The sequence below is a fragment of the Anabrus simplex genome, chromosome 2 (genome assembly GCF_040414725.1).
Source record: "Anabrus simplex isolate iqAnaSimp1 chromosome 2, ASM4041472v1, whole genome shotgun sequence".
In the NCBI taxonomy this organism is placed as follows: domain Eukaryota; kingdom Metazoa; phylum Arthropoda; class Insecta; order Orthoptera; family Tettigoniidae; genus Anabrus; species Anabrus simplex.
The window spans coordinates 1,189,596,998-1,189,622,684 of record NC_090266.1 but is presented as its reverse complement, the minus strand read 5'-3'; positions in this window follow the sequence as shown (position 1 = coordinate 1,189,622,684).

Below are 25,687 nucleotides of genomic sequence, written 5' to 3'. Positions count from 1 at the left end.
TATACACTATAAGAGTATTAATAAATTTTAAAAGCGTTTATACCAATTGTAAATAGTATTATTTTTTCATTATACCCCTGTAATTATTATAAAAATACTTTGTACTCTAGTTTGTAATGGGTAGAAGATATCACAAAATGTGTAGGAATATTTATTGTATTTTTAATTTCCTTTTGTTAAAACAAGAACAAAAAGTTTTCTTTCTTTTTCTTTGATATTTGCTTTACGTCGCGCCGACACAGATAGGTCTTATGGCGACAATGGGACAGGAAAGGGCTAGGAGTTGGAAGGAAACGGCCGTGGCCTTAATTAAGGTACAGCCCCAGCATTTGCCTGGTGTGAAAAATGGGAAACCACGGAAAACCATTTTCAGGGCTGCCGACAGTGGGGTTCGAACCTACTATCTCCCGAATACTGGATACTGGCCGCAATTAAGCGACTGCAGCTATCGAGCTCGGTGAGAACAAAAAGTTTGGACCAGGGATAACAGAGATAATCGCGTCAACATGACGTGGTTCATTGATCATCGTTAAAGGTGGCTCAAGATGAGCCCGACCTCAATATTTGGTGGCAACCAGCGTTTTTACTTACTCTTAAGTAACATAATGAAAAAATAAAAAGAAACTCCGTCCGAAAGGTTTTGGGTACTCATGCGCCAATACGACCTGCTCTATGGAAGAACTCTCGTTTTTAATGAGGCATGTGATGCGGGTCAGTATATCTCTAACAACATAGCGGTTTTCGCTGACGCAAACGACGATATCCACACCGAGCGAGTTGGCCGTGCGGTTAGGGCTGTGCAGCTGTAAGCTTACATCCAAGAGATAGTGGATTCGAAACCCACTGTCGGCAGCCCTGAAGACTATTTTCCGTGGTTGCACTTTTTTTTGCTAGGGGCTTTACGTCGCGCCGACACAGATAGGTCTTATGGCGACGATGGATAGGAAAGGCCTAGGAGTTGGAAGGAAGCGGCCGTGGCCTTAATTAAGGTACAGCCCCAGCATTTGCCTGGTGTGAAAATGGGAAACCACGGAAAACCATCTTCAGGGCTGCCGATAGTGGGATTCGAACCTACTATCTCCCGGATGCAAGCTCACAGCCGCGCGCCTCTACGCGCACGGCCAACTCGCCCGGTGGTTGCACATTTTCACATGAAGCAAATGCTGGGGATGAACTTAATTAAAGTCATGGTCACTTCCTGTCCAATCCTAGGCCTTTCCCATCCCATCGTCGCCATGAGACCTATTTGTGTTGGTGAAGCAAATTGTAATGAAAAAATATGTCCAAGCTCCAGTTCCAGCGATAGCCATGTCTATATCTAGTCACCTAACAATTCATTACGGGACCAATAGACACCATCCTGTGTTTTTTTTCTGTTGACCTTCACATATAAATAATCTTCTTTACTACTTCTCCTTATTATAATTCATCCCGACCACATTCCCTCTTTTCACCTTTTTGCCACAATGAACTCCAATTCCTTTCGTAACCTCTTTGATATTAATTAAAACCCTTGGAATATTAGTTTCTGGTAGGCCAGTCAAAAGATAAAAATGATCGGTTGCATTATTCATGTCCATCTCATTGTTAGATGCATTGGGAGGAATATCCGTAAAGAAGGTCTCTAACTATAAAAATTCACAGTAGGCTACCTAAAATTATGTCATCTATCTGATGATGTAGATGATCGATCAGTGGATGACTGGTTAATCTTCACTTATCCCTTGGTCATGGATCAGTATCTAGGACGTACGTACATTCTTAGTGAATTAGAAATAAAGGTAACGAAAAATACCCTGGAAATTCAAAAGACTGAGTCTTTGGCTAAATAGTCAGCGTTCTGGACTTAGTTTTAGAGGGCCCTCGGTTTCGATTCCCAACCGGCCTAAGAATTTTAATTGTATACCTCTATCTCGGGGACAGCATGTTCCTGTTCACCGTAAAAGCCTCTTTCATCGACATACGGCATACAACAGACACACGCAATAGCGAATACATTCCTCCACACAGGAAGGGTATCCAGTCATAAAGCTGCGCCAAATCTACGTCAAAAATCGACCTCAATAGGTTGGAGAAAAGGCCAATAAGATGATCTTGGATATTGAATATCTTACAATCATAAACAATGCGAAGATAAATAATAATAATAATAATAAACCAAACCCCATGGCACAACAGCCTTGAAGGGCCATGGCCTACCAAGTGACCGCTGCTCAGCTCGGAGGCCTGCAGATTACGAGGTGTCCTGTGGTCAACATGACGAATCCTCTCAGTCGTTATTCTTGGCATTCTGGACCTGGGCCACAGTCTCACCGTCAGATAGCTCCCCTGAGTGGACCTCGAACCAGCCCTCAGATCCAGATAAAAATCCCTGACTTGAACTGAATTGAACCCGATGCCTCCAAGTAAGAAACGGGCACGCTATCCCTACACCATGGCGCCGGCGTAATAATAATAATAATAATATAATATAATATAATATAATATAATATAATATAATATAATATAATAATAATAATTATTATTATTATTATTATTATTATTATTATTATTATTATTATTATTATTATTATTATAAACCGTAGTTATTTTAGTGCCAAATAGTGGGTGATTAAATGTAAGAAAGATATTTATCTGAAATGGTAAACTATATTATTATATCGGTTTCTACGTCCCACTAACCACTTTTTGTGGTTTTCGGAGACACCGAGGTGCCAAAATTTTATCCTGTGGAAGTTCCATTATTTTGCGGTAAATCTACCACCTTGAGCACCTTCAAATACCAGGATCGAACCTGCCAACTTGGGCTCAGAAAGCCAGCACCTTAACCGTCTATGCCATTCAGCCTGGCAATGAAAAAGGAACAAATATATATTTTACTAGCAAGATACCCGTGCTTCGCTACGGTATTATACTGAAATTTATAATTGAATGCTTATTGATTTAGATATATAATCAGCCGAAATTCGCGATCTGACTCGTTTTCTGCGAGAATCCACCAAAATTCCAGATCTGACTCGTTTTCTATTAGATTACGGCACGTTTCCTCCCATTTTTCAATCTTCCTTTCCAGCAATCGATTTCGTACTTCCCGGGCTAGGCTCAGGTATTCCTCCCGGTCAGTTGGGTCCGTAAATCTTTGCCATCTTTTCCTATAATCATTTTAATACGGATAAAATCCTTCAGGAGATCCGGCGTGGTGTCATACTGGGCGCCTTGGCGGCACTGAACCCGCGGCCGGACTGCATTCTTAGTCATTACCCGTCCAGGAGCCGTTTCCAGCGCGGTCCGCACATTTCACGACGGTCCGGAACATTATTATTATTATTGTTATTATTATTATTATTATTATTATTATTATTATTATTATTATTATTATTATTATTGCTAGGGGCTTTACGCCGCACCGACACAGATAGGTCTTATGGCGACGATGGGATGGGAAAGGCCTAGGAGTTGGAAGGAAGCGGCCGTGGCCTTAATTAAGGTACAGCCCCAGCATTTGCCTGGTGTGAAAATGGGAAACCACGGAAAACCATCTTCAGGGCTGCCGATAGTGGGATTCGAACCTACTATCTCCCGGATGCAAGCTCACAGCCGCGCGCCTCTACGCGCACGGCCAACTCGCCCGGTATTATTATTATTATTATTATTATTATTATTATTATTATGTGTTGCTGGAGTGGCTGATGACAGGGAAACCGGAGTATCCGGAGAAAAACCTGCCCCGCCTCCGTTTTGTCCAGCACGAATATCACATGGAGTGACCCGGATTTGAACCACGGAACCCAGCTGTGAGAGGCCGGCGCTCTGCCGCCAGAGCAACGGAGGATCCTTATAAGTACATTAAGAACAGTAATATCAATTGGTCTCACCTCCTTCTACACCGCACCGCCCTTAAGTTTATTTACCGCCACCCTCCCCCCCCAAAAAAAAATAAATAAAAGAAGGCTTGTTTCTTTATGTTTAAGGAAGATTCCAAACACCAATGTTCACGTCTATTACCTTCAGTTTTGAGATATAAGTATCCCCATAAAAATAATTTACTTTTTTCACTTCAGTTCACACTATCCCCCCCCCCCCCTAAGTGAATTTTCCCGCAAAAAATACTTGTTTCTTTAATAGTAAAGGATCATCTAAATACCAATTATCACGACTCTAACTTCTTCAGTTTTTGATTTATGTGTCCTCATGAAAGGAATTCAACTCCTTTACACTCCCGCCCTCCAAGATGGTTTCCCCCCCAATACGCGTTTTTCTTTGTTTTTAAAGGAGATCCAAATACCAATTTTCACGTCTATAACAACTTTAGTTTTAATTAGATGTATGTATCCTCATACAATTAAGTCAATTTTTCAATTATTTCACCCCCCCCCCCTCCCTTCATTGGATTTTCCGAGAATACGTGTTTCTTTACTTTTAAAGCAGATTGCAAATATCAATTTTCACGTCTGTAACATCTTCTTTTTTGAGATATCAGTAGCATAATTAAAAGAATTCAACACCATTTTCAGTCACTTTTACCCCCCCCACTCAAGTGGTATTTCCGAAAACTAAAAATACACGTTTCTTTATGTTTAATAGAGATAAAAATACCATTTTCACTTCTGTAACATGTTAAGTTTTTTAGATATACTGTAAAAGTTCTCATTTTAAAATTTCTCCCCTTTTGAGTTCCCCTTAAGTGGAGTTTCCAAAAAAAAATCACCTATGTTTCTTTACATTTACAGGAGATTCCAAACACCTACTTTTTACGTCTGTAACATTTTACGTTTCCAAGATATTCTGTAGATATAGTCTTTCAAAAAATTCACCCCAATTTTTCACTCCTGTTTAACCGCCATTAATTGGATTTTCCAAAAACTAAAACGTACGCGTTTCTTTATTTTTAAAGGAGATCCCATATACAAATTTTCAGGTCTGTAATATCTTTCGTTTCTGAGATATATGTATCCTCATTAAAGGCATTCAACCCATTTTTCACCCTTTTACACCCCTCCTATTGGGATTTACAGGAAACAAAAAAATACGTGTTCCTTTATTTTTAGAGGAGATTCTAACTACCAATTTTTACACCTGTAAACTTTAAAGTTTTAAGATGTAGACACACTCATTTTAAAATATTCACCCCCCCCCCTCTTTTCACGCCCCAATATTTGGATTTTCCTAAAACTAAAACATACGTGTTTCTTTACTTTTAAAGTAGATCCCAAATACCAATTTTCAGGTGTGTAATATCTTCAGGTTCTGAAATATAAGTAGACTCATGAAAGGCATTCGACCCCTTTTTCAACCTTTTTCACCCTTCCTATTAGGATTTTCCGAAAAAAATACGTGTTTCTTTATTTTTAAAGGAGATTCTAAATGCCAGTTTTCACATCTATAACCTTTAAAAGTTTTGAGATATAGATACACTCATTTTAAAATATTGCCCCCTTTTCACCCCCCTATTTGGATTTTCCAGAAACAAAAGAATACTTGCTTCTTTATTTTGAAAGGAGATCCCAAACACCAATTTTCAGGTCTGTAATATCTTCAGTTTCTGAGATATAAGTAGCCTCCTTAAAGGCATTCAACCCCTTTTTCACCCCTTTTCACTCCTCCTATTGTGATTTTCCGAAAACAAAAAAATACGTGTGTCCTTATTTTTAAGGAAGATTCTAAATACCAATTTTTACATCTGCAAACTTCAAAAGTTTTGAGATATGGATACACTCATTTTAAAATTTCACCCGCCTTTCAACCCCTTAGCGACGGAATATCCAAAAATCCTCTCTTAGCGAGCACCTACATCTTAATATGAATCTATGCCCAAAATTTCATTTCTTTATGTCCAGTAGTTTTGGCTCGGCGATGATGAATCAGTCAGTCAGTCAGTCAGTCAGTCAGTCAGTCAGTCAGGACAAGTTATTTTATATACAGGGTGTTAGGTGTATACGTGCAGATATTAAGCTAGTCGGCTAAGAAAAATACATCTCATAATATATGCTATGTACTTTTTACCTTGTCCTATTAGTTTGCCCATAACTGAGCCAAATATTTCAGGACCTAATGTGTTTTGAACGGCCGTAGCAGGATACGCCGGTGATGTCATTCTGTCCACGCGTAACGGAAGTACAGTAGCCGAGTATAGGGCTTGTTGAACCTGTTTCTTATCGCAGGCCAACACATGTTGTTGTGCACTTCCCCTAAAGGCTTGGCAAGTAGAAGAGGATGACTCACGTGCCAGGTCACTTGCTGTACTCGAAAACCGGTGTAGGGTACTCTGTGTAAAAAGTACACAGAATCCTTACAGTGACGTCGAAGATCCGTACAAGCACATACGTGCGAATCAAGTGTTGTGTATTTGTGTGCGATTTTTAAGACGTCAATGGCATTACTCAGTGATCCAAGCTGACAAAATGAAAGGAAATGGTTAATAAGTAAATGAAATATGGGCGCAACATTTCTGTGCTGTTATTGCGACAGTCTACGATGAATTTCTGACAATAGACAATGCGGGTTGTCTATGCTTATTCATAAACTTTTTAGGTCATTGAAAGGACGGTGGACACTGAAAGAAAAGGCTATAAGTATTCAGTGAAATTGTTATTAATGAGACAAATTTCAAAAACCGTAGTTGCATCCATCGTGAACATTGCTCGAAGGAAAAAGACCTGCTGTGGAATTGCCGCCGGGCATTTCTAATAGAAGGCTTATTCTTCTTTTTCCTAATCTGTTTACCCTCCAGGGTTGGTTTTACATGGGACTCAGCAAGGGATCCCACCCCTACCGCCTCAAGGGTAGTGTCCTGGAGCGTGAGACATTGGATCGGGGATACAACTGGGGAGAATGACCTGTACTTCACCCAGGCGGCCTCACCTGCTATGCTGAACAGGGGCCTTGCGGGGGTATGGGAAGATTGGAAAGGATAGACAAGGAAGAGGGAAGGAAGCGGCCGTGGCCTTAAGTTAGGTACCATCCCGGCATTTGCCTGGAGAAGGGGGGGAACTACGGGAAACAACTTTCAGGATGGCTGAGGTGGGAATCAGACCACCTCTACTCATTTGACCTCCCGAGGCTAAGTGGACCCCGTTCCAGCCCTCGTACCACTTTTCAAATTTCTTGTCAGAGCTGGAAATCGAACCCGAGCTTCGGGGGTGGCAGCTAATCACACTAACCACTGCACCACAGAGGCGGACGGAAGGCTTATTACTGAACAGTAAGTATCGATAGGTAAAATGATGACTGTAATGGACCCGTTTAATTAGAACTTCCGTAAAAATAATATTACTACTACTAATAATAATAATAATAATAATATCTTTACGTTCCACTAACTAATTTTCACGGTTTTCGGAGACGCTGAAATGCCAGAATTTTTTATCGCAGTATTTTTTAATGCAAATAAATCTACAGACACGAGACTGACGTATTTGAGCACCTTCAAATACCACCGGACTGAGCCAAGACCAAGCCTCCCAAGTTGGGTTCAGAAGGCCAGCACTTTACGCAGAGCTGCACCAATCATCTTGCCGGGCTGAGTGGCTCACACGGTTGAGGCACTGGCCTTCTGAGTCCAGTCTTGACAAGGTGCTCAAATACGTCAGCCTTGTGTCAGTAGATTTACTGGTACGTGAAGAACTCCTATCGTACTAAATTCCTGCAAATCCGCGTCTCCGAAAACCGTGAAAAGTAGTTAGTGGGACGTAAAGCCAATGACATTATTATCATCATCTTACCTGCACAGTTCATAGGGGTATCTTACCTGGAGTTCCTCATAGGTACGTTATTAGAGCTTTCAGAGGATGCTCCGTTTCGACTACGCCGAAACATGTGGTTTTTACACGATGGTCCACCACCTGATATAAGCCGCTTACTGCGTGATCATTTGGATCAGTCCTTTGGTCTATGGCGAATAGGACGACATGGACCCATCAATTGGCCCGCCAGATCTCCAATAGATATTACGGAAGACTGGATTCGGAGAAGTGATTTTCTTTTGTTAGTTGCTTTACGTCGCACCAACACAGAGAGGTCTTATGGCGACAATCGGACAAGAAAGGCCTAGGAATGGTAAGAAAGTGGTCGTGGCCTTAATTAAGGTTCAACCCCACAATGCCTGGTGTGAACTTGGGAAACCACGGAAAACCATCTTCAGGGCTGCCGACATTGGGGTTCGAAGCCCCAATCTCCCGGATGCGAGCTCACAGCTGTGCGCTCCTAACCGCATGGCCAACTCGCCGGGTACGGAGAAGTGAAGTCTGCAGAGTAGTCCAGGGAGGTCACTTGAACAATTGCTACGTGTTTCACATTGGTATGTCAGATGTTACACCATTTCTGCAGCGTATTGAGTTGGGAGTTCAGTTCCCAATCGATGTAGTATTTTGAGTCTCGATAGTTCGATATTCTCATAAATCCGAGCAGAAAAATTGAAGTACCGGTAACAAAAATTATAAATCTAGAGTTTCAGTTCGCGATTGCCTTGTACGTGGCGCAAGCTGAACACAACACACGGAAGACGTGCTTGTTAAAACGCTAGATATTGACCTTGAACACAGCATGGCATTTCTTCATTCTACACTGTACTGGTTTGGGTACATTGCGTGTGTGTGTCTGTTGGTGTGCATGTTTGATGTTTATACACAAAACCTGTTTGTCACACTTTGTCCTCTAGTGCTAACCACAATACGAAGATACACCTGACTCATCGCAAAGAGACCTGGTTCTGGTCTTACGCATGCTATCCTGTAGTAAACTACTGCGAGCGATGTAGGCACGGGTGAAGTACATTTCATCTTGTTTCCTCCTACAACACGCATATTTTACTATTTTCTTCCCTGCCTTTCAGCTCCTAATGACCTGATAATACCGGTAATGTTATTTGCTTTACGTCCCACTAACTACTCTTACTGTTTCTGGAGGCGCTGAGGTGCTGTAATTTAGTCTCGCAGGAGTTCTTTTCACGCGCCAGTAAATCTACTGACACGAGGCTGACTTATTTGAGCATCTTCGAATACCATCGGACTGAGCCAAGATCGAGCCTGCCAAGTTGGGGTCAGAAGGCCAGCGCCTCAACCGTCTGAGCCACTCTGCCCGGCAGCAAAAAATATTATTATTATTATTATTATTATTATTATTATTATTATTATTACCGGGCGAGTTGGCCGTGCGGTTAGAGACGCTGGGCTGAGAGCTTGCATCCCGGAGATAATGGGTTCGAATCCCACTGTCGGCAGCCCATAAGATGGTTTTCCGTGGTTTCCCATTTTCACAGCAGGCAAATGCTAGGGCTGTACCTAAATTAAGGCCACGGCCCCCTCCTTCCAACTCCTAGGCCTTTGCTATCCCATCGTCCTATAAGACCTATCTGTATCGGTGCGTCGCACCGACACAGATAGGTTTTATGGCGACAGATATAACTAAGGACTAGGATCGGGAAGGAAGCAACCGTGGTCTTAATTAAGGTACAGCCCTAGCATTTGCCTGGTGTGAACATGAAAAACCACGGAAAATCATCTTTAAAGCTGCCGACAGAGGGATTCGAAGCCAGTATATCCCGAATATTGGATACTGTTCGAACTTTGGCGACTGCTACTATCAAGCTCGGTGATGATTTAAGAGTGGATTTCTGCCGCTGGTTAATTGATCAAGCACTCAATCCAGAATTTCTGTCAAGTGTATTAGTGACACATAAGGCAATTTTTATAGAAGGAGTGTTTAATATTTAGTATACCAAGGCAACCTCTAGCACCGGCTCTCAATTAATATCTGGATGGATGCAGTGAGAAGTCTGTCTCTTTGACCAATCGTCTTTTTATTAGCGTTATTTTGCTTTACGTCCCACATACTATTTATACCGTTTTCTGAGACGCTGAGGTGACGAAATTTCATATCGCAGGAGTTCATTTACGTGCCAGTATTTCTACGACACGAGACTGACGTATGTGTGCCCCATCAAATATCATCAGACTGAGCCAAGATTGAACCTGCCAAGTTGGAGATCGGAAGATAAGGACCTCAACGGTCTCAGACACTCAGACCGGTACCAATCACCTTACTTGCATAAATTTGATCGGTGTAGCTTTCCTTATGGTGACGATGGGACGAGAAAGGGCTAGTATCGGAAAGGAAGCGATCGTGGCATTCATGACGTTACAGCCCCAGCATTTGCCTGGTGTGAGCATGGAAAACCACGGTAAACCACCTTTAGGGCTGCCGACAGAGGGGTTGGAACCCACTATATCCCACTCATGAGCTGTGGAATATCCCCATTCAATAGGACAAGGCAGTTCCCAGCACCGGTTCTAATTAATATCAGGATGGGTGTAGTTGGAGGTCGGTTACATCTTTTTATTAATGTTATCTTGCTCCTGTACAGTAGATACAGTACGTTACTGGAGCTTTCAGAGGAAGTGTCGCTTCGACTACGCCGAACCACGTGGATTTTACATGATGGTGCAGACATTTCCTCAACGGTAGACAGGACGATGTGGAACTATCAATTGGCCAGCCCTTATTCCAGTGGATTGTTATGCCTGGGGGGACATGAGAAACAAAGTATACCGAACTGAGGTAACCACTTCGGATGACCTCCGTGAACGTATGTTTAAGCACCAGAGGATATTATGAACCACAGTGGTGTCTTGGCTCGAATGACAAGTTGCTTTACGTCGCACCGACACAGATAGGTATTATAGCGATGACGGGGCAGGTAAGGGTTTGGAGTGGGAAGGAAGCTTTTTTTTTTGCTAGGGGCTTTACGTCGCACCGACACAGATAGGTCTTATGGCGACGATGGGATAGGAAAGGCCTAGGAGTTGGAAGGAAGCGGCCGTGGCCTTAATTAAGGTACAGCCCCAGCATTTGCCTCGTGTGAAAATGGGAAACCACGGAAAACCATATTCAGGGCTACCGACAGTGGGGTACGAACCCACTATCTCCCGAATACTGGATACTGGTAGCACTTCAGCGACTGCAGCTATCGAGCTCGGTGTACCAGTAAATGTACCGACACGAGGCTGACGTATTTGAGCACCTTCAAATACCACTGCACGGGGCCAGGTTCGAACATGCGAAGTTGGAGTCAAAAGGCTGGCACCTCAACCGTTTTAGCCACTCAACCAGGCAGGAAGCACGAAATGTAGGTACGTTTAATTTACTTAGTTGTATAATATGTCCATTTTTCGTTTGAAACAAAACGTTCGATGTGCTTCGATAATTCAATTCTGATTCTACTCATATGGATATCCTATGCCATGCATTTGTTCGTTGGCGCAAGGAACTGTCTTCCTTCTTCTACCTTTACGCAATGCACAACGGGGATCGTACCGCATTTCACGTCCCGGCGTGCGTATCCCAACCAATAATTATATCACACGCTCGTACAGGTCGCGCACCGACACAGGTTTTCAGGTCATTTCCATACTCACTAGACCACAGGGCTGACGACCACAGATATCCCTATCCCCTAAAGGACGTAACAGCAAATGAACCAGTATTAACGCTGAGAATTTAATACATCTCCAGGGTCCGAAACCGATAACTAGTGTTGTCTGAAACCCCTAAGACGGAAACTAAATACTAACAACATCAAACCAGTCTGGCGATAATGTAACGTAACATGTTGTAGACTGGTAGCCTTCAGCTGTTACCGTAGGTCAGTTGCTCGTAAACATAAAACCAGTTTGGCAAGTATATTACGTAACATCTCGTGGCATTGAATAGGGAGCGCTCAGCTGTCACAGTAGTCCATTTGCTCTTAAACATAAACAGAACAGAAACCAGTTTGGCAGGGATGGCGCGTGACTTGCCTGTTATCAAAGGAAAGCTATTCATTCACAAGAACAAGGCATACTACCTATTCTAAAAACATTGTACCCCTTTGCTCTCGAAAATAACTTCCGAGGATTACTAAAAGTTTGATATATAGTGGTTCGTCACATCGTTCTCTATTGCTACAATAAATATCTGCACGTATACACCTAACACCCTATATAGATTAATAACATTTCTTAAACATGTGTTACCCCGAAACACAAGAACGGATAATACACCGCAGTATGATTGATGAAGCAAATATTCTTGACCTACTGCATTTAGAATCAATTTTTCGTTTCTTTTTGTTGAGTAGAATTGGCAATTTTGTGATTTAGTGATTTGCGGTACATCTATATCTATCTGCCTATCTATCTATCTATCTATCTATCTCTCTATATTATTTATATAGATATAATTAATAACCTATGTAATAAATCGAATAGCACTAAATAAACAATAGGTGCTAACTATTATATAATAATGCTCTGTTACAAAGACCGAAGATGATTTAGTAAGTACTGTAAAAGGTAACAAATGAAGGTAAAAAGTAATCGGTACGTACCCGTCCTGTGAGGCTATTCTTCATATAGTTTTCTTGTCTTTTATTTGTTTCCAATTCCAGAATAATATTTATATGTTTCATTTATAAGAGGTTGTAATTTTATAGCCAATTAGTTGGGTGATTAGATGTAAGAAAGATACAGTTATCTAAAATGGTAAAATATATTGACCAATACAAAATATTGTCTTTCCTCCATACTCTTCTCAAAGTTCCAAGGAAGGACAGTGTGAGTAATTAACGTTTCGATGGAACGATATTTCCAACTATGTTAATGGAGCAACAGTATGAACTACTCTCTTCACTTAATGTTTAAACTTACATTGTGGCTTATTTACTCTGTAATCATTCGAAGGATCAGGTTCGAGTAATTGAATCAGCGTGAAGATAATTAGAGCAGGGCAAACTCCTTTCTAACATTCTTGACCCACCTAAGAAATATGAAATCAAATTAAAGAACGCAGTCAGTCGGAACTGGTCTTGTTTCAATCAGTCAAGATAAAGTCCCAGTGAATGGATGGCCACAGTGCTCGAGGAGCAGAGGAAATATTACTCAGTACGTTAATGATAATAATAATAATAATAATAATAATAATAATAATAATAATAATAATAATAATAATATTAATAATAATAATAATAATAATAATAATAATACGGGCTTATCTTCAATTGAGCGAACAGGCTCTTCGTAGGTATTTGAGACATTCAAATGATGATACTCCGAAGACTTACTATATGCTTACATTGTTTATAGGAGCAAAATATTTCAATGTACTTGTAACTGTTAAAATCATACACGACACTTCCCTTCAAAGCTGACAAAATACAGCAAAATAAATTAATTTGGACTTTCTTAAAATTTCGAAAATTTCAAGGGGATGTAGAAAGGCGTCAAAATGAAGATTATCCAAAAGTAGTTTTATGTCTGTAATAGAGCTCAGAGGAAATATCGTTCAAATTATCGTATAATCGTTTTTCCTAAATTCCGAGGACCACATTTCAGTTATCCTTAGAGACAGAAAACTGAAGAGGGCTTCACATTCATATCGATGGCCTAGATTGAATACCTCGTACCTCACAACGTTCTTCCTATTCATTATTTCCCTTAAGACTGGTCACGCCTTCCGGCCACATTTGTTCTGATGGACTGCGTACCCAATGTTCGTTGGGTTTATTTTCATATGCTTGCGAGTAAAGGAAAATGAACCTTATAAATATTACATCCTAGGAGTTAGTAAATACGTCACGCAAGCATACTTTCCTATAGTACGGCGCGGTAAGGTTCATTTCCCTTCACACACCGGCATAGGAAAAAAGAACACAACGAACATTGTTCTGATGGACTGCATATCCATGTGTGGCTGGGAGGCGTAACCAATCTTAAGGGAAATAAAGGATAGGAAGAACTTTATGAGGTACGAGGTATTCAATCTAGGCCATCGATATGTGTAATGTAGGCTGTTTAAAGATGTGTATATTATGCGGGGTGTTCATTTTATTTATTGAGATAATCACAAAAAGATGAATTTTAGGGACTGAATCTGCAGTGTCAAATTCATGGGGTCTTGAATGTCATACGAATAGAAAATTAAAAGAGAGTTATGACTGAGATAAATACTCAACAAGAGGCATTTTCTGTAAAAAAATAAATAAAATAATCGCCATCCCTGTATCATGTTAAGTTGCAATAACATTAGTAGTATAAATCACGGGTTCTAGCGCCTCCACCTCCACCGGCTCCGAGGGGCCCGCTCCTCCGCCGCCACCCGGGGGGCCTTCCCAGGGGCCCGCTCCTCCTCCCGCGGGAAATTTGAATTTGTAAACAAATCCACGTGCTTTTTGACAGCTGGCAACTACAACAACGCATCGTTAACCTCACTGCTGCCATCTTGACGGGCCTAAACCTCAGTGGTGCCAACTAAACCCAACTAGCGCGAGATTTGAATTGGTAAACAAAGCCACGTGCTTTTTTGACAGCTGTCATCCGCCATCTTTCATCAAGAGAGCACCGTGCTGCACTCTTTAGCTACTTACCTTTGAAATATGGTGGCGGTAAATTCCACGTGCTCTTGTTTGGAAACAAATCCACGTGCTTTTTTGACAGCTGTCATCTGCCATCTTTAATCAACAGAGCATCGTGCTGTCCTCTTTAGCTACTTACCTTTGAGGCGGAAAATTTGAAAAATTCTATTTGACAGCAGCCATCTTTAATCAAGACAGCACCGTGCTGCCCCCTTTAGCTACATACCTTTGAAATGTGGTGGCGGACAATTTGAAAAATTATATTTGAAAATCTGCCATCTTTAATCAACAAAGCATCGTGCTGCACTCTTTAGGTACATACATTTAACATGTGGTGGCGGATAATTTGAAAAATTCCGTCAGCTGTTATCCGCCATTTTGCATTGCTTACCTCAGTGCTGCTATCTTTACGGTACTAAACATTATCGGTGTGGTGGTGGGAAATTTAAAATCTACATGCTTTTTTGACAGCTGTCATCCGCCATCTTTAATCAAAAAAGCACCGTGCTGCTATCTTTAGCTACATACATTTAACATGTGTTGGCGGCAATTTGAAATTCTATCTAGATGCCATCTTTAATCTACTGAGCACCTTGCTGCTATCATTAGCTACATAACTTTCAATTGTGGTGGCGGATAATTTGAAATCACAGCTAAAGAACGAAAGTGTCTTCTCTTTCAGGAGTGTATTTAGATGGTAGTATTAATATAACAGAGGCTTAGCTGTTTCTTTCTCGTGTTATTTAGTTTGTTTTATGGTAAACGTGGGAGGATTCACCCACATTGTAATGTAACTATAGGGGTAGTAACATTAGGGAAGGAAGGCTGCTTTGGTACGTCTTTTCAACAGTTCGCTTACAATATCCCAGAAAATTACAACTGAGTAATGAATTCACTGAACAGGCCTCTGTAAAAATGTAAATAAATAGAACTGTAAGTGTAAAGCTGTAGATATAGACATTTTTTTAATAACTGGGTAAAATATGCATGACTCATACAGACCCCGTAGGATTAAACATTTGAATGTGTAAAATGCTAATATGCAAATGTTAGGCAGGTCTGTTCAGCTGATTTATTTATAAACATTTTAACTCAGGCAATCCATGTTAACAACTCAGTGATCATAAAATACTCATGGGTAAATTCTGCTTGAGTATCCATCCGATACCAGGTCATAAAGGGCCAGTTGAGGCCATACCTAATTTTATGATAATTTAGATAACAATAATATAACAGGTAGCAGTAAACTCCCAAACTGGGATGTGTTCTCAGGAAACTCCTGTCATTTATTGGAACAGTGGGAATTCATATAATTCAATGTAATATTTATAATTTTAATTTTTGTAACTTTAGCACTGCTCAGAGTTACCTTATGTAACAATCACTGCATTTAGCATTTTTAGATGAAAGATAACTACAGTTACATCAGTCATTTACTCAATATTGCACACCTGTGGTGCCAGCAATTAATTCCAATTTAATTAATCTGTTATAGAGAATTGTTGCTTATGGCATGACCTAAATATTGATTGTTATTTTGCAGTTTGAGTAAATGTAATGATTTTATTTTCCACTTAAAATTTTTCGAATTTAATTAATTTCACGATTAGAAAAAATGAACTGCTAAAAATTTAATCTGGTCCATTCTCATTTAGTATCGATAGTACCCGTAGTATTTAATTCCCTTATGTACCAATTTTAGAAGAAGAGCCTCGAACCGACCGCGCACCAAGCAGATGAGAGTCTCCGAGAGGTAAGTACATTTTATTACAGAGTGCCGTGGCAGAACCCAAGAGCAGATTACCGTCAATTCGACGTTTCCAAGGGCACAATACCAAGGAATTTTCATTACAATGTGATTGCCTTAATGTATACATTGTTTTACGAAAGAGGTAATTCCATTCTACTGTATATTATTTCTTGAAAAATAGCTGGGTAACTGTAAAACGTTTCTTACATAAAGATTTTCTAGTATTTATTTTTAACTTTCGTTGGACTTCCTTTTCGAATTATTCAAAAAGAACGTCTTACGGATAAGGTAAAAAAAAAATTTCAAGGTGAATTGTGCAACACACACTGAATCTTCACATTCCGAACTATAAGAAGGAAGAAAGGGACTGCCAGATGATACTTCAGATACATCAGCACATGCAACATTACGTAAGTATGTGCGGAAATATGTAGCTCGTGTTGCACATGTTTGTCTACTCCTGTTCTGTGCAATTCTTAATGCGGGCCGATGACCTAGATGTTAGCCCCTTTAGACAACAAGCATTATTATTTTTAATGAATTTACTGAACAGAAGTATTTACAGTAATTCTATGACGGATTATTTTAACGTTGATGTTAATTATTTTGTTCCTTACCTTGGTTAAAGGAAACGCTAATCCCATTATTCTTACAGTAGGGACGATTGTATGTTGTATAAGTAATTAGAGTGGGTAACATTTCTTGCATTATGTTCAACGCATTAGTAATAACAAAATGAAAGATGTAAACACTGAAATGAATATGCTAATCCAGAAGATTTGTTCAATTATTCCTTGGTGATACAGAATTAATGTATCATATGCTTGCTCGCTAGCGTGGAAGATGACGTTCATAGTGAGAGAGTTTAGCAAACACGTAACAGGGTACTTCAAAGGAAACCTGATTAATTACCCATGAAGGACTGAGGTAAATGAACGTAATACAAGAGGAAGAAGTGATATAGACACTCCTCCTGTTAGACTAAAGAAAACGCGAAAATATCACAACTACAGAGGAATTAATTTCGCTACCAAGCTCCCATTGGAATTTAGAGATAGGTCGGTGAAATCCTTTCAGAATACCCTAAAAAGATGGCTGATTGTCAGCAAAATATGAATTTGAAGAAAAATTGGTGCATTTCCATATAAATTAGTAAAGATGTGTAAATATGTAGATATATTACTCGTACGTATAGCATAAATTAGTTAGTACAGTTGTATATATTCCAAGGGAATGAACGGTGTTTAAGAGTGCGGTATATGTATAGTCATGATTTTTATGAACCTACTTTTTATGGATTGTTGGATATTATTACAATGTACATTGTTTAAAGACAATTAATTAATTCTATTCCTGGAAATAACATTATCCATCAATCTCTGAGTAATTAGAGGCGCGGGATGCCTTGCTGCGCAATTATTCAATTATATTCAGGAATGATTATCCAGGTAAACCTCCTGGCGGTTATATTTCTAAAAATATGCGTTCCGCTATAAAAAAAAAAAGAGTCAGTGGTCGATATTCTTCTGCTTGCCTCCTACAGAAGCAACTGGCCTAAGGTATAACCTGTAAAGCAGAACAGGTATTGACGACCTTTGACGCTACACCAGTAACACTATTTCGGAAATATAACATTTACTCATGAAGTCAAGAACATCAGTTCCACAACATAGTGCCAAGTGATTCACTTTATCAGAATGTGTTATTAAAATTCAGAAAAGAATATTCAGTGATATAAGACATGTTCGTTAATTGTACTTCACCGACGACCTGAGCTCATTCTCAGCGTGACCTGATAATTATATTACGAAAGCTACAGGTATAACGGAAAACGTGATTATTCTTGTGGCGAGGGAGTGTAAAATATGGAGATAAGAACAGAGATGAAACAAATCTAATTTCTTTCGAGAGGAACTTACGATATTCTAGCCATATAAACAATATTAAGGATAAAGAAAAATGGTATAAATTAATTCTATGAGCACTATTTTTCTCTTAAGAGTAAGTATATTTGAGTGAGGAAATTCTCAGCCTCCACAACGCATACGAAGTAATCAAATTTATTGTAGATATTTTGATAATCACAGCTACAGAACTGAGATGTACTTTGAATATTAGTTTAGTCTATATATCTTGAAATTATTAATGCCATGTTTAGAAGCTAGCCTGAATAATGTGTAAAGCGGATTTCACTCTCCATTTGTAGGCGGGAGAAAGTGAAACGTGCTCTTTAAGTCAAACACCCTCATATCGCCGGAAGCTGAAGCTACGCTAAGAATACCTATCTACGCACACGCAGCCGGAGAATAATGAACTATTCAAGCAAAAAATTTAAGTTACACAAAACGAAGCTTTTCTTTTCATAAGTGTAGTAAAAGACTAAGTTGTGCAGAATGACCAATGGATATCAGAGTCCGCACATTTTTAGCAGAATATACAGTAAAATACTACAAAATGTGAAGTTCTCACAACTTTCAACGTTTGGAGCTCATCTACTGAATAACAAAAAGTAACTTAAGGGATATACTATTTATTTCTTTTCATTTATTTATTTTATGTTATTTATTTATTTATTTATTCTTTCATTCTTGTCTTGTCTACACTAGCACTACAGTATACACGTCAAAAAAATAGGGACCTGATTAATAACGTTTTTGGTATTACGCTCAGTAACTATGTTTGCAGTTTACGAGAAATGTTGACCCCCTTTTTATTTATTTATTTATTTTACGTGTTGATAAATCTATAGATATGAGGCTTACGTATTTGAGCACTTTCAAATACCGGGCGAGTCACTACGCCAGACTTACTGTTGTTAAGCAACCCAACGAACTTCACTAGTGGTGTGACGGTCGATTCTCCGTTCCCGTACATCAAGCAACAGTCCCCATTAACCACTTACTGCACGATCACCTTTGCAAAAACATGTACGCGACAGGTATTTACACAATGCATCAAACTTTCATACGGTTATATATAAAGTACATGCCAATTATAAGCCTTCAGTAGGGTATGAAATTAACGCTAAAAGCGATGGCATACTGATAGAAAACATGTGTTTATTAGTGAAGCGAAGGTACTCGTACATCTAGTATGCTTTCCGGTGAATTTCGGCGTGGAGTCACCGTGGTGTCATATGTTAAGTGGGGTGCTGCTAATACAACTGCGGCTTGTATGTGTTCGAATCCCACATGAGCCTGGTTATTTTATTTGCATTTTGTACTTCGAGAATCATCCACAAAGCCAATGTATACGAATACACTCACGTCGTAATTTATTTATTTATTTATTTATTTATTTATTTATTTATTTATTTATTTATTCATTTTGATACTTTTCTAGGCCAGCAGGGCTGCTAATGTGGATGTCTTATAAGCAGGGCTGGACGAGTGCAGAATGGTTGCGTTATTGAAACCGCTTGACTGAGCAACAGCCTGTTAGTATATTAAGTGTTCGAATAGATGGCCTTCTGCAGTAATGCACGTTTCAGCACGCCGTTGAACTGACACTCGGACTCGTACCATTGTAGGAGTTACGGATTCACAGGCTTCCGCAATAAGGTTTCGACTGCTTTCAGGATTTTTCGGCTTCTGAGTGTACACTACATCCTCCAAATAGTCCCATACGAAGAAGTCCGGTGACGTAAAATCGGTCCATCTAGCAGGCCACGTACAAGGTCCTCCCCTTCCTGTCCATCGAACGGGGAATGTAGCATTCAGGTACCTTCAAATATCTAGGTTGACATGTGAGGGGGGAATTCCATCGTGTTGATACCACATGGTTACACGCTCACTCAGGGGTTCATCCTCTAACAGCAATGGTAGTTGGTCTTGAAGGAACTGTAGGTAACGGGATTCTGTCAAATGGTCCTCAAAGAGGAAATAAGGTCCAATTATGTAATGACCCAATATACCTCACCAGGCATTTACTCCCCAACGTGCCTGAAATGCTGCCTGCCTTACCAAGTGGGGATTTTCAACACTCCAGTAATGCTATTACGACGATTCACAGAGCCATTATTATGAAACCGTGTCTCGTCCGAAAATAAAATGTCAGATAAAAACGCGGAATCATTTGCCAATTGCGTATGTATCCACACACGAAAATAAACACGAGGGTCGAAATCTCGTCCGTGAATCTCTTCATTTAGTTGAAGTTGATATGGATGAAATAAACTGGCGAACAAGATTCGTACAACAGACGAATGGCCGACATTGGCCTGCTGTGCTACTACCCGGGTACTCGTGTGAGGATTCCCCCAGAAAGTGTCCAAAACAATCTCAGCTGTTTCACCGAACGTAACTGATACATCCATGACAGGAACTGTTTGGGAAAGTCAAGAAGTTACACGCAATTGTCGCTCAACCCCCCCCCCTCTTAAACGTATTAGCGATCGGTTGTCGTCTGTGTGGAAATCTTTCGTAGTACAGGCGCTGTTCATTCTGTCTTGCTTCACCGTAGATGAGCAGCATATCAAAATACTCTGTGAGTTTCCTATCTGTCTGACAAACTTTACAAACATATATATAAAACTGGATTTTACTTGAAAAATACGAAATATCTGCATTTAAAATGGAAAATCTAAAATTAATATTCATTAAATAAAATACACACTCGCCGGACCTTGTACTCCCACTTACTTGTTACCTGCTTACTTACACATACGTTATTTGAAGGGCGCCAGCTACCACTCAGTGCAGCAATCATAGAATGAGACTCTTGACTATCTCTAGGGTGTGGGGTAATAAGCTTACTTTTGACAACATACCATGTAAGTTCTGGGAAAAGGAGATTGGCGTTCGGTTTCCCCATTAATTTTGAGGTTAAGATATTTTACTGTAATTGAAATAAAACTATGAATTCGTTTGATAGAACACAATATATTCTTTAAATAATATATAAAAAATAGTGAGTCTTGTTGCGATAAAACAGATGAGAATATGAAATTATGACATTGCAACTGAAAGAAACTAGGCATGAATTTGAATTCTTCTTGACCGGACATTTAACAATTTATACGAAATATTTCCCTCACTGATTCACTTGACTGTACCTTCAAAACTGAGTGTAATTACGACGAAATCCATTGATCTGGTGTTTACTGTAGATGTGTCACGCCTAACTTGGTGATACATCCTTGTGACTGCTTCTTCTCCATATCATCTGACTTCTTTGTAAGTCAATATGGTATTACCTCTTGCCAGGTCCAGGGTTGTCCTCTCTGACTTCATGGTAAGCCCTTGCGTCCGTGTCTTCAACTAACTGACGGACCAACCTCTTGGTCTCACTCTCTCAATGACCAATAATTAATGGCTCACTAAGTCTTCACCATCTCTCGTTCACACTCGTTAACTGACCAACTAAGGCCTCTTGATCTAGTAGACTTATTCACTGTACTGCATCCGTATAACTAATGACTGACGCTGCAATATGCACCCACCTTTTATAGACGTTGGTTGACACAGCTACGTAATCTCCAGAAATAACAATGACATACTCCCACCTACGCGACAGATATTACACACAGTGGTGAAATAGCCCGGGGCGGCCGACTCTCTGAGCGCATATCTAAATAAATACGATAACGTAGCCATGGAGTGGCGATGACTTGGCAGAATCGCCAGTGGTATAGCAATATAACAACGTCACTTCCACATCTGATACATCGAAACTCTCACTGTACAGGTATTTATGATAATCTACACATACGTATATATGCATACATCTAAGTACAATCTTGCAAGCAACAGGCATTGCAAAATCGAATTAAATAAGACTGATAATTACAATAATAGTAACAATATCACAGATAACATAATAATAATACTGACATAATAATAATAATAATAATAATAATAATAATAATAATAATAAAATACAGATAAAATCATACAATAATAAAAATACAGATATCATCTTGTAACGGGATTTGAACCGTTACAATTCGCCTCCCTCATAAATAAATCGAAGAACAAAGAATCGATTGATTTATGAACAACATAATATAAATATAACACTGACACATATAAACACTTTAAATGAGTATACAACAATAATTTTCTTTTTCAAAATCCATACATTTTATAAAATATCACAAGGTATGAGAATTTTTCTCGCACATTGTCATCGCAGTTAACTGTCCAGTGTCCCATTCTCATACAATACACAAGAGCAAAGCCCTTAATTTAACACACACAAATAATTTTCAATCAATATACAACATTCTTCTCTTTTTTTTAACATATCAAAATATTTTGTGAAGATTCACTTATATGAGAACTTTTCTCGCATATTGTTATCGCAGATAACTGTTCAATGTCTTGTTCTCCGCCTTTTGCCACACAGCACATGACACTGTAGCACTTATTCTTCCAATATACCAATACGACACTTGGTTCACACGCAAATCGCAGATGTTAGTTTTATTTTGCCAGTTTCTCACAAAATTTAATCATCTTACTTTTATTTCAACAAATCTCACGTGAAATACTTCTTTAAGTTCTTAATGTTGTAAGTACCGACAATCTTCCCTTCCTGATCTTTTAAGGAATATGCACACTTCCCGATACGGCTCACAATAGTGAAATACCCCTGATACAAAAGAAAGAATTTAGACATATTTCCCGCCTCTGCAGATGATGGGAATGGAACTCTAAGTAGCACCTTGTCACCCAAACTGAATTCGTCCAATTTTGCCCTTTTCTGCTGGCGAATACGTTTATTGCCTGCTTTGATTAAATTTTCCCTAGCCAGCTGGATATAATAATCCTTAGATTTTCCCTCTCCCAAGTCTAAGCCTAGCATACTTGCAATATGATCGGTTGGCTTCCTACCAAAATAAATTTCATACGGCGTACATCCCGTAGACTCGTGTAACGTAGTGTTACACCATCGTTCTACATCACCCAGTCGTGAAAACCACGAATTGTGCTTATCATGTACGTATGCTCTGAATATTCTCCCGATCTCTCTCATGACCCGCTCGACCATATTACCTTGTGGGTATCGAATAGACGAATATATGGCCTTAACACCCAGTTCATTCAACTTGGTAGTCCATATCTTTGAACTGAACTGACTGCCGTGATCTGATAATATTCTGAGTGGACATCCAAACTCAGGAATATATCTGTCAATAACCTGCTTTAGGCAACCCCTTCCCGTAGCTTTTCTCAGGGGATACATTTTGACATATTTGCTGAAAGCATCAATCAAAACGAACACATACCGGTATCCATACCGAGATTTTACTAGTTGCCCGAACAGATCTACGCATATAAGTTGGCCCGGCTTGTCTACAATAACGGCTTGCCGTGGGCCCTCTAACGTCCTGTTAGGATGCTTACTACGTTGACATAGATCACAGGTCGCAAGTAATTTCCTAATACTCCTTCCCATATTCTTCCACACAAAATTTCCTTGAATATCATAAAGAACCTTGTTTGCCCCAAAATGACCGAGTTCTTTGTGATAATACCAAATCATGTCTTCCTGTAATGCCTTTGGTACACAAACTTTAAATTCCCCAGAATGACACTTCCTTGACAGGAAACCACTACTTAGTTTGTATTCATGTTTACCTTTCTTCACAGAACATCTGCCTCCTTATCTCTTAACCAGGTCAGGATAACATTCCTCTCATCGTCCCTCTCCTGTTCCACCATGAGATGACGTAACCGATCTCGTTCTGTCATGTTGTCCGTCACATTACCCACACATACCAGTATTCCTTCTCTGATATCTACATACCTTGACTCAGTATTACCTGATAAATTCCTACTGAGGAAATCGGCTAAGACATTATCTTTACCTTTAATATGTCGAATAGTGAAGTCATATTCACTGATAGCTAAAATCCACCTTGTCATTCTATTACTTGTTAACTTACATGTTTTAATAAATACTAATGCCTGATGATCTGTCCATATCTCAAACTTATTTCCTAATACATACATCCTAAATTTGCTTAATGAATAAATAATAGCCAAGAACTCAATTTCCGTGATGGTATACCTATTTTCAGTCAAGCTGAGTCCCCGACTCGCCAAAGAAACAATACCCAAATTTCCATCGTCATCCCTCTGACACAAACATCCGGAAATGCCCTTTTCTGACGCATCAGTCATGAGTACGAACTCGCGATTAGGCATAGGGTATTTTAACATAACGGCATCATTGAAACCTTTCTTCAGCCTAAGAAATGCCTCATCATGTTCAGCCGTCCACTTCCATTTAGCTCCACCTTTCAATAAGTCTCTGAATGGCTCTAGCAACGCTGCATATTGGATGACAAAACGTCTAAAATAATTACAAACCCCTAAAAATGATTTTAACTGTTTACTATTACGTGGAGTGCTCGTGTTGTTAATCTTCTCTAATCTCGTTTGTTCTGGTTTTACCCCCTGTGCAGATACAGTGTGCCCCAGAAATGTAATCTGTTGTGTGCAAAATGTTGACATCCAGTTTTAATGTGAAGCCCCCCTCTCTAACTTTCTGTAAAACTATATTCAAATGTTCCATGTGATCTTCAAAAGTGTGAGATGCTATTACTACGTCATCAATGTACATTGTAACAAAATCCCCTGTATCCCGACCTAAAACTCTAGACATAGCACGAATCAACGCTGCGGAAGAGGTTTTCGTACCAAAAGGAACTCTTGCAAATTGATACAAACAATTCTTACATGCGAAAGCTGTGAGAGGTCTGTCCTCTCTTCTGAGAGGAATTTGCCAAAATGAAGAAGACAAATCCATGATGGAAAACCATGTTTTTCCTTCAAAACGCTGAATGAGTTCTTCCACTGTTTCAGGCCTCTGTTGGTCTGCCTCAATCCTCTGATTCATAAGCCTGCCGTCAATACACAGCCTGACTGACCCATCCTTCTTGGCAACGATAATTAAAGTATTAATACTATGGCTACAAGATGGTTCAATTATTCCGTAATCCAGCATAATGTTTATCTGTTCTTCGACAGCACAAGCATATTTAAGTGGAATGGGGTACTTGGGTCCTACGAATGATGAATGGTCATGTACAACAAACTTGTGTTCATATACATGTGTTCTTCCTGGCTTATCACTAAATACATCTCGATGCTCACCTAACATCGAACACAACTGTTCCTCCTGTAATTCACTCAAATTACTTCTCGCCACTGTCTCATACAGACTATCCCTTGGATCCTGCCTTATGCACAAGTGACACACGTCAAAACATCTCCTCTCACTAGGAACACCTTCACTCACCTCCCGAATACTTTTACCAGAACACACGTTATCAACACTTACCTCAGACCCTTCATTATTCACACATACCAGTTTGCTAGTTTTCCCCCAGGACAAACACACACTACCCGAATCAAAGTCTAATCTAGCTCCATGATTTGTAAGCCAGTCAGCTCCTAAAATAACTGAATACACCAGATTTGGCACAACAAGGCATGGTTGAAAGTTACATTCATTTTCAATCGTAATTGGTACCGCTATCATTTTATTTACTCTCTGTGACTTGCTACCCACCGCTGTTATAATGAAGGTTTGCCTCACAGGAATTT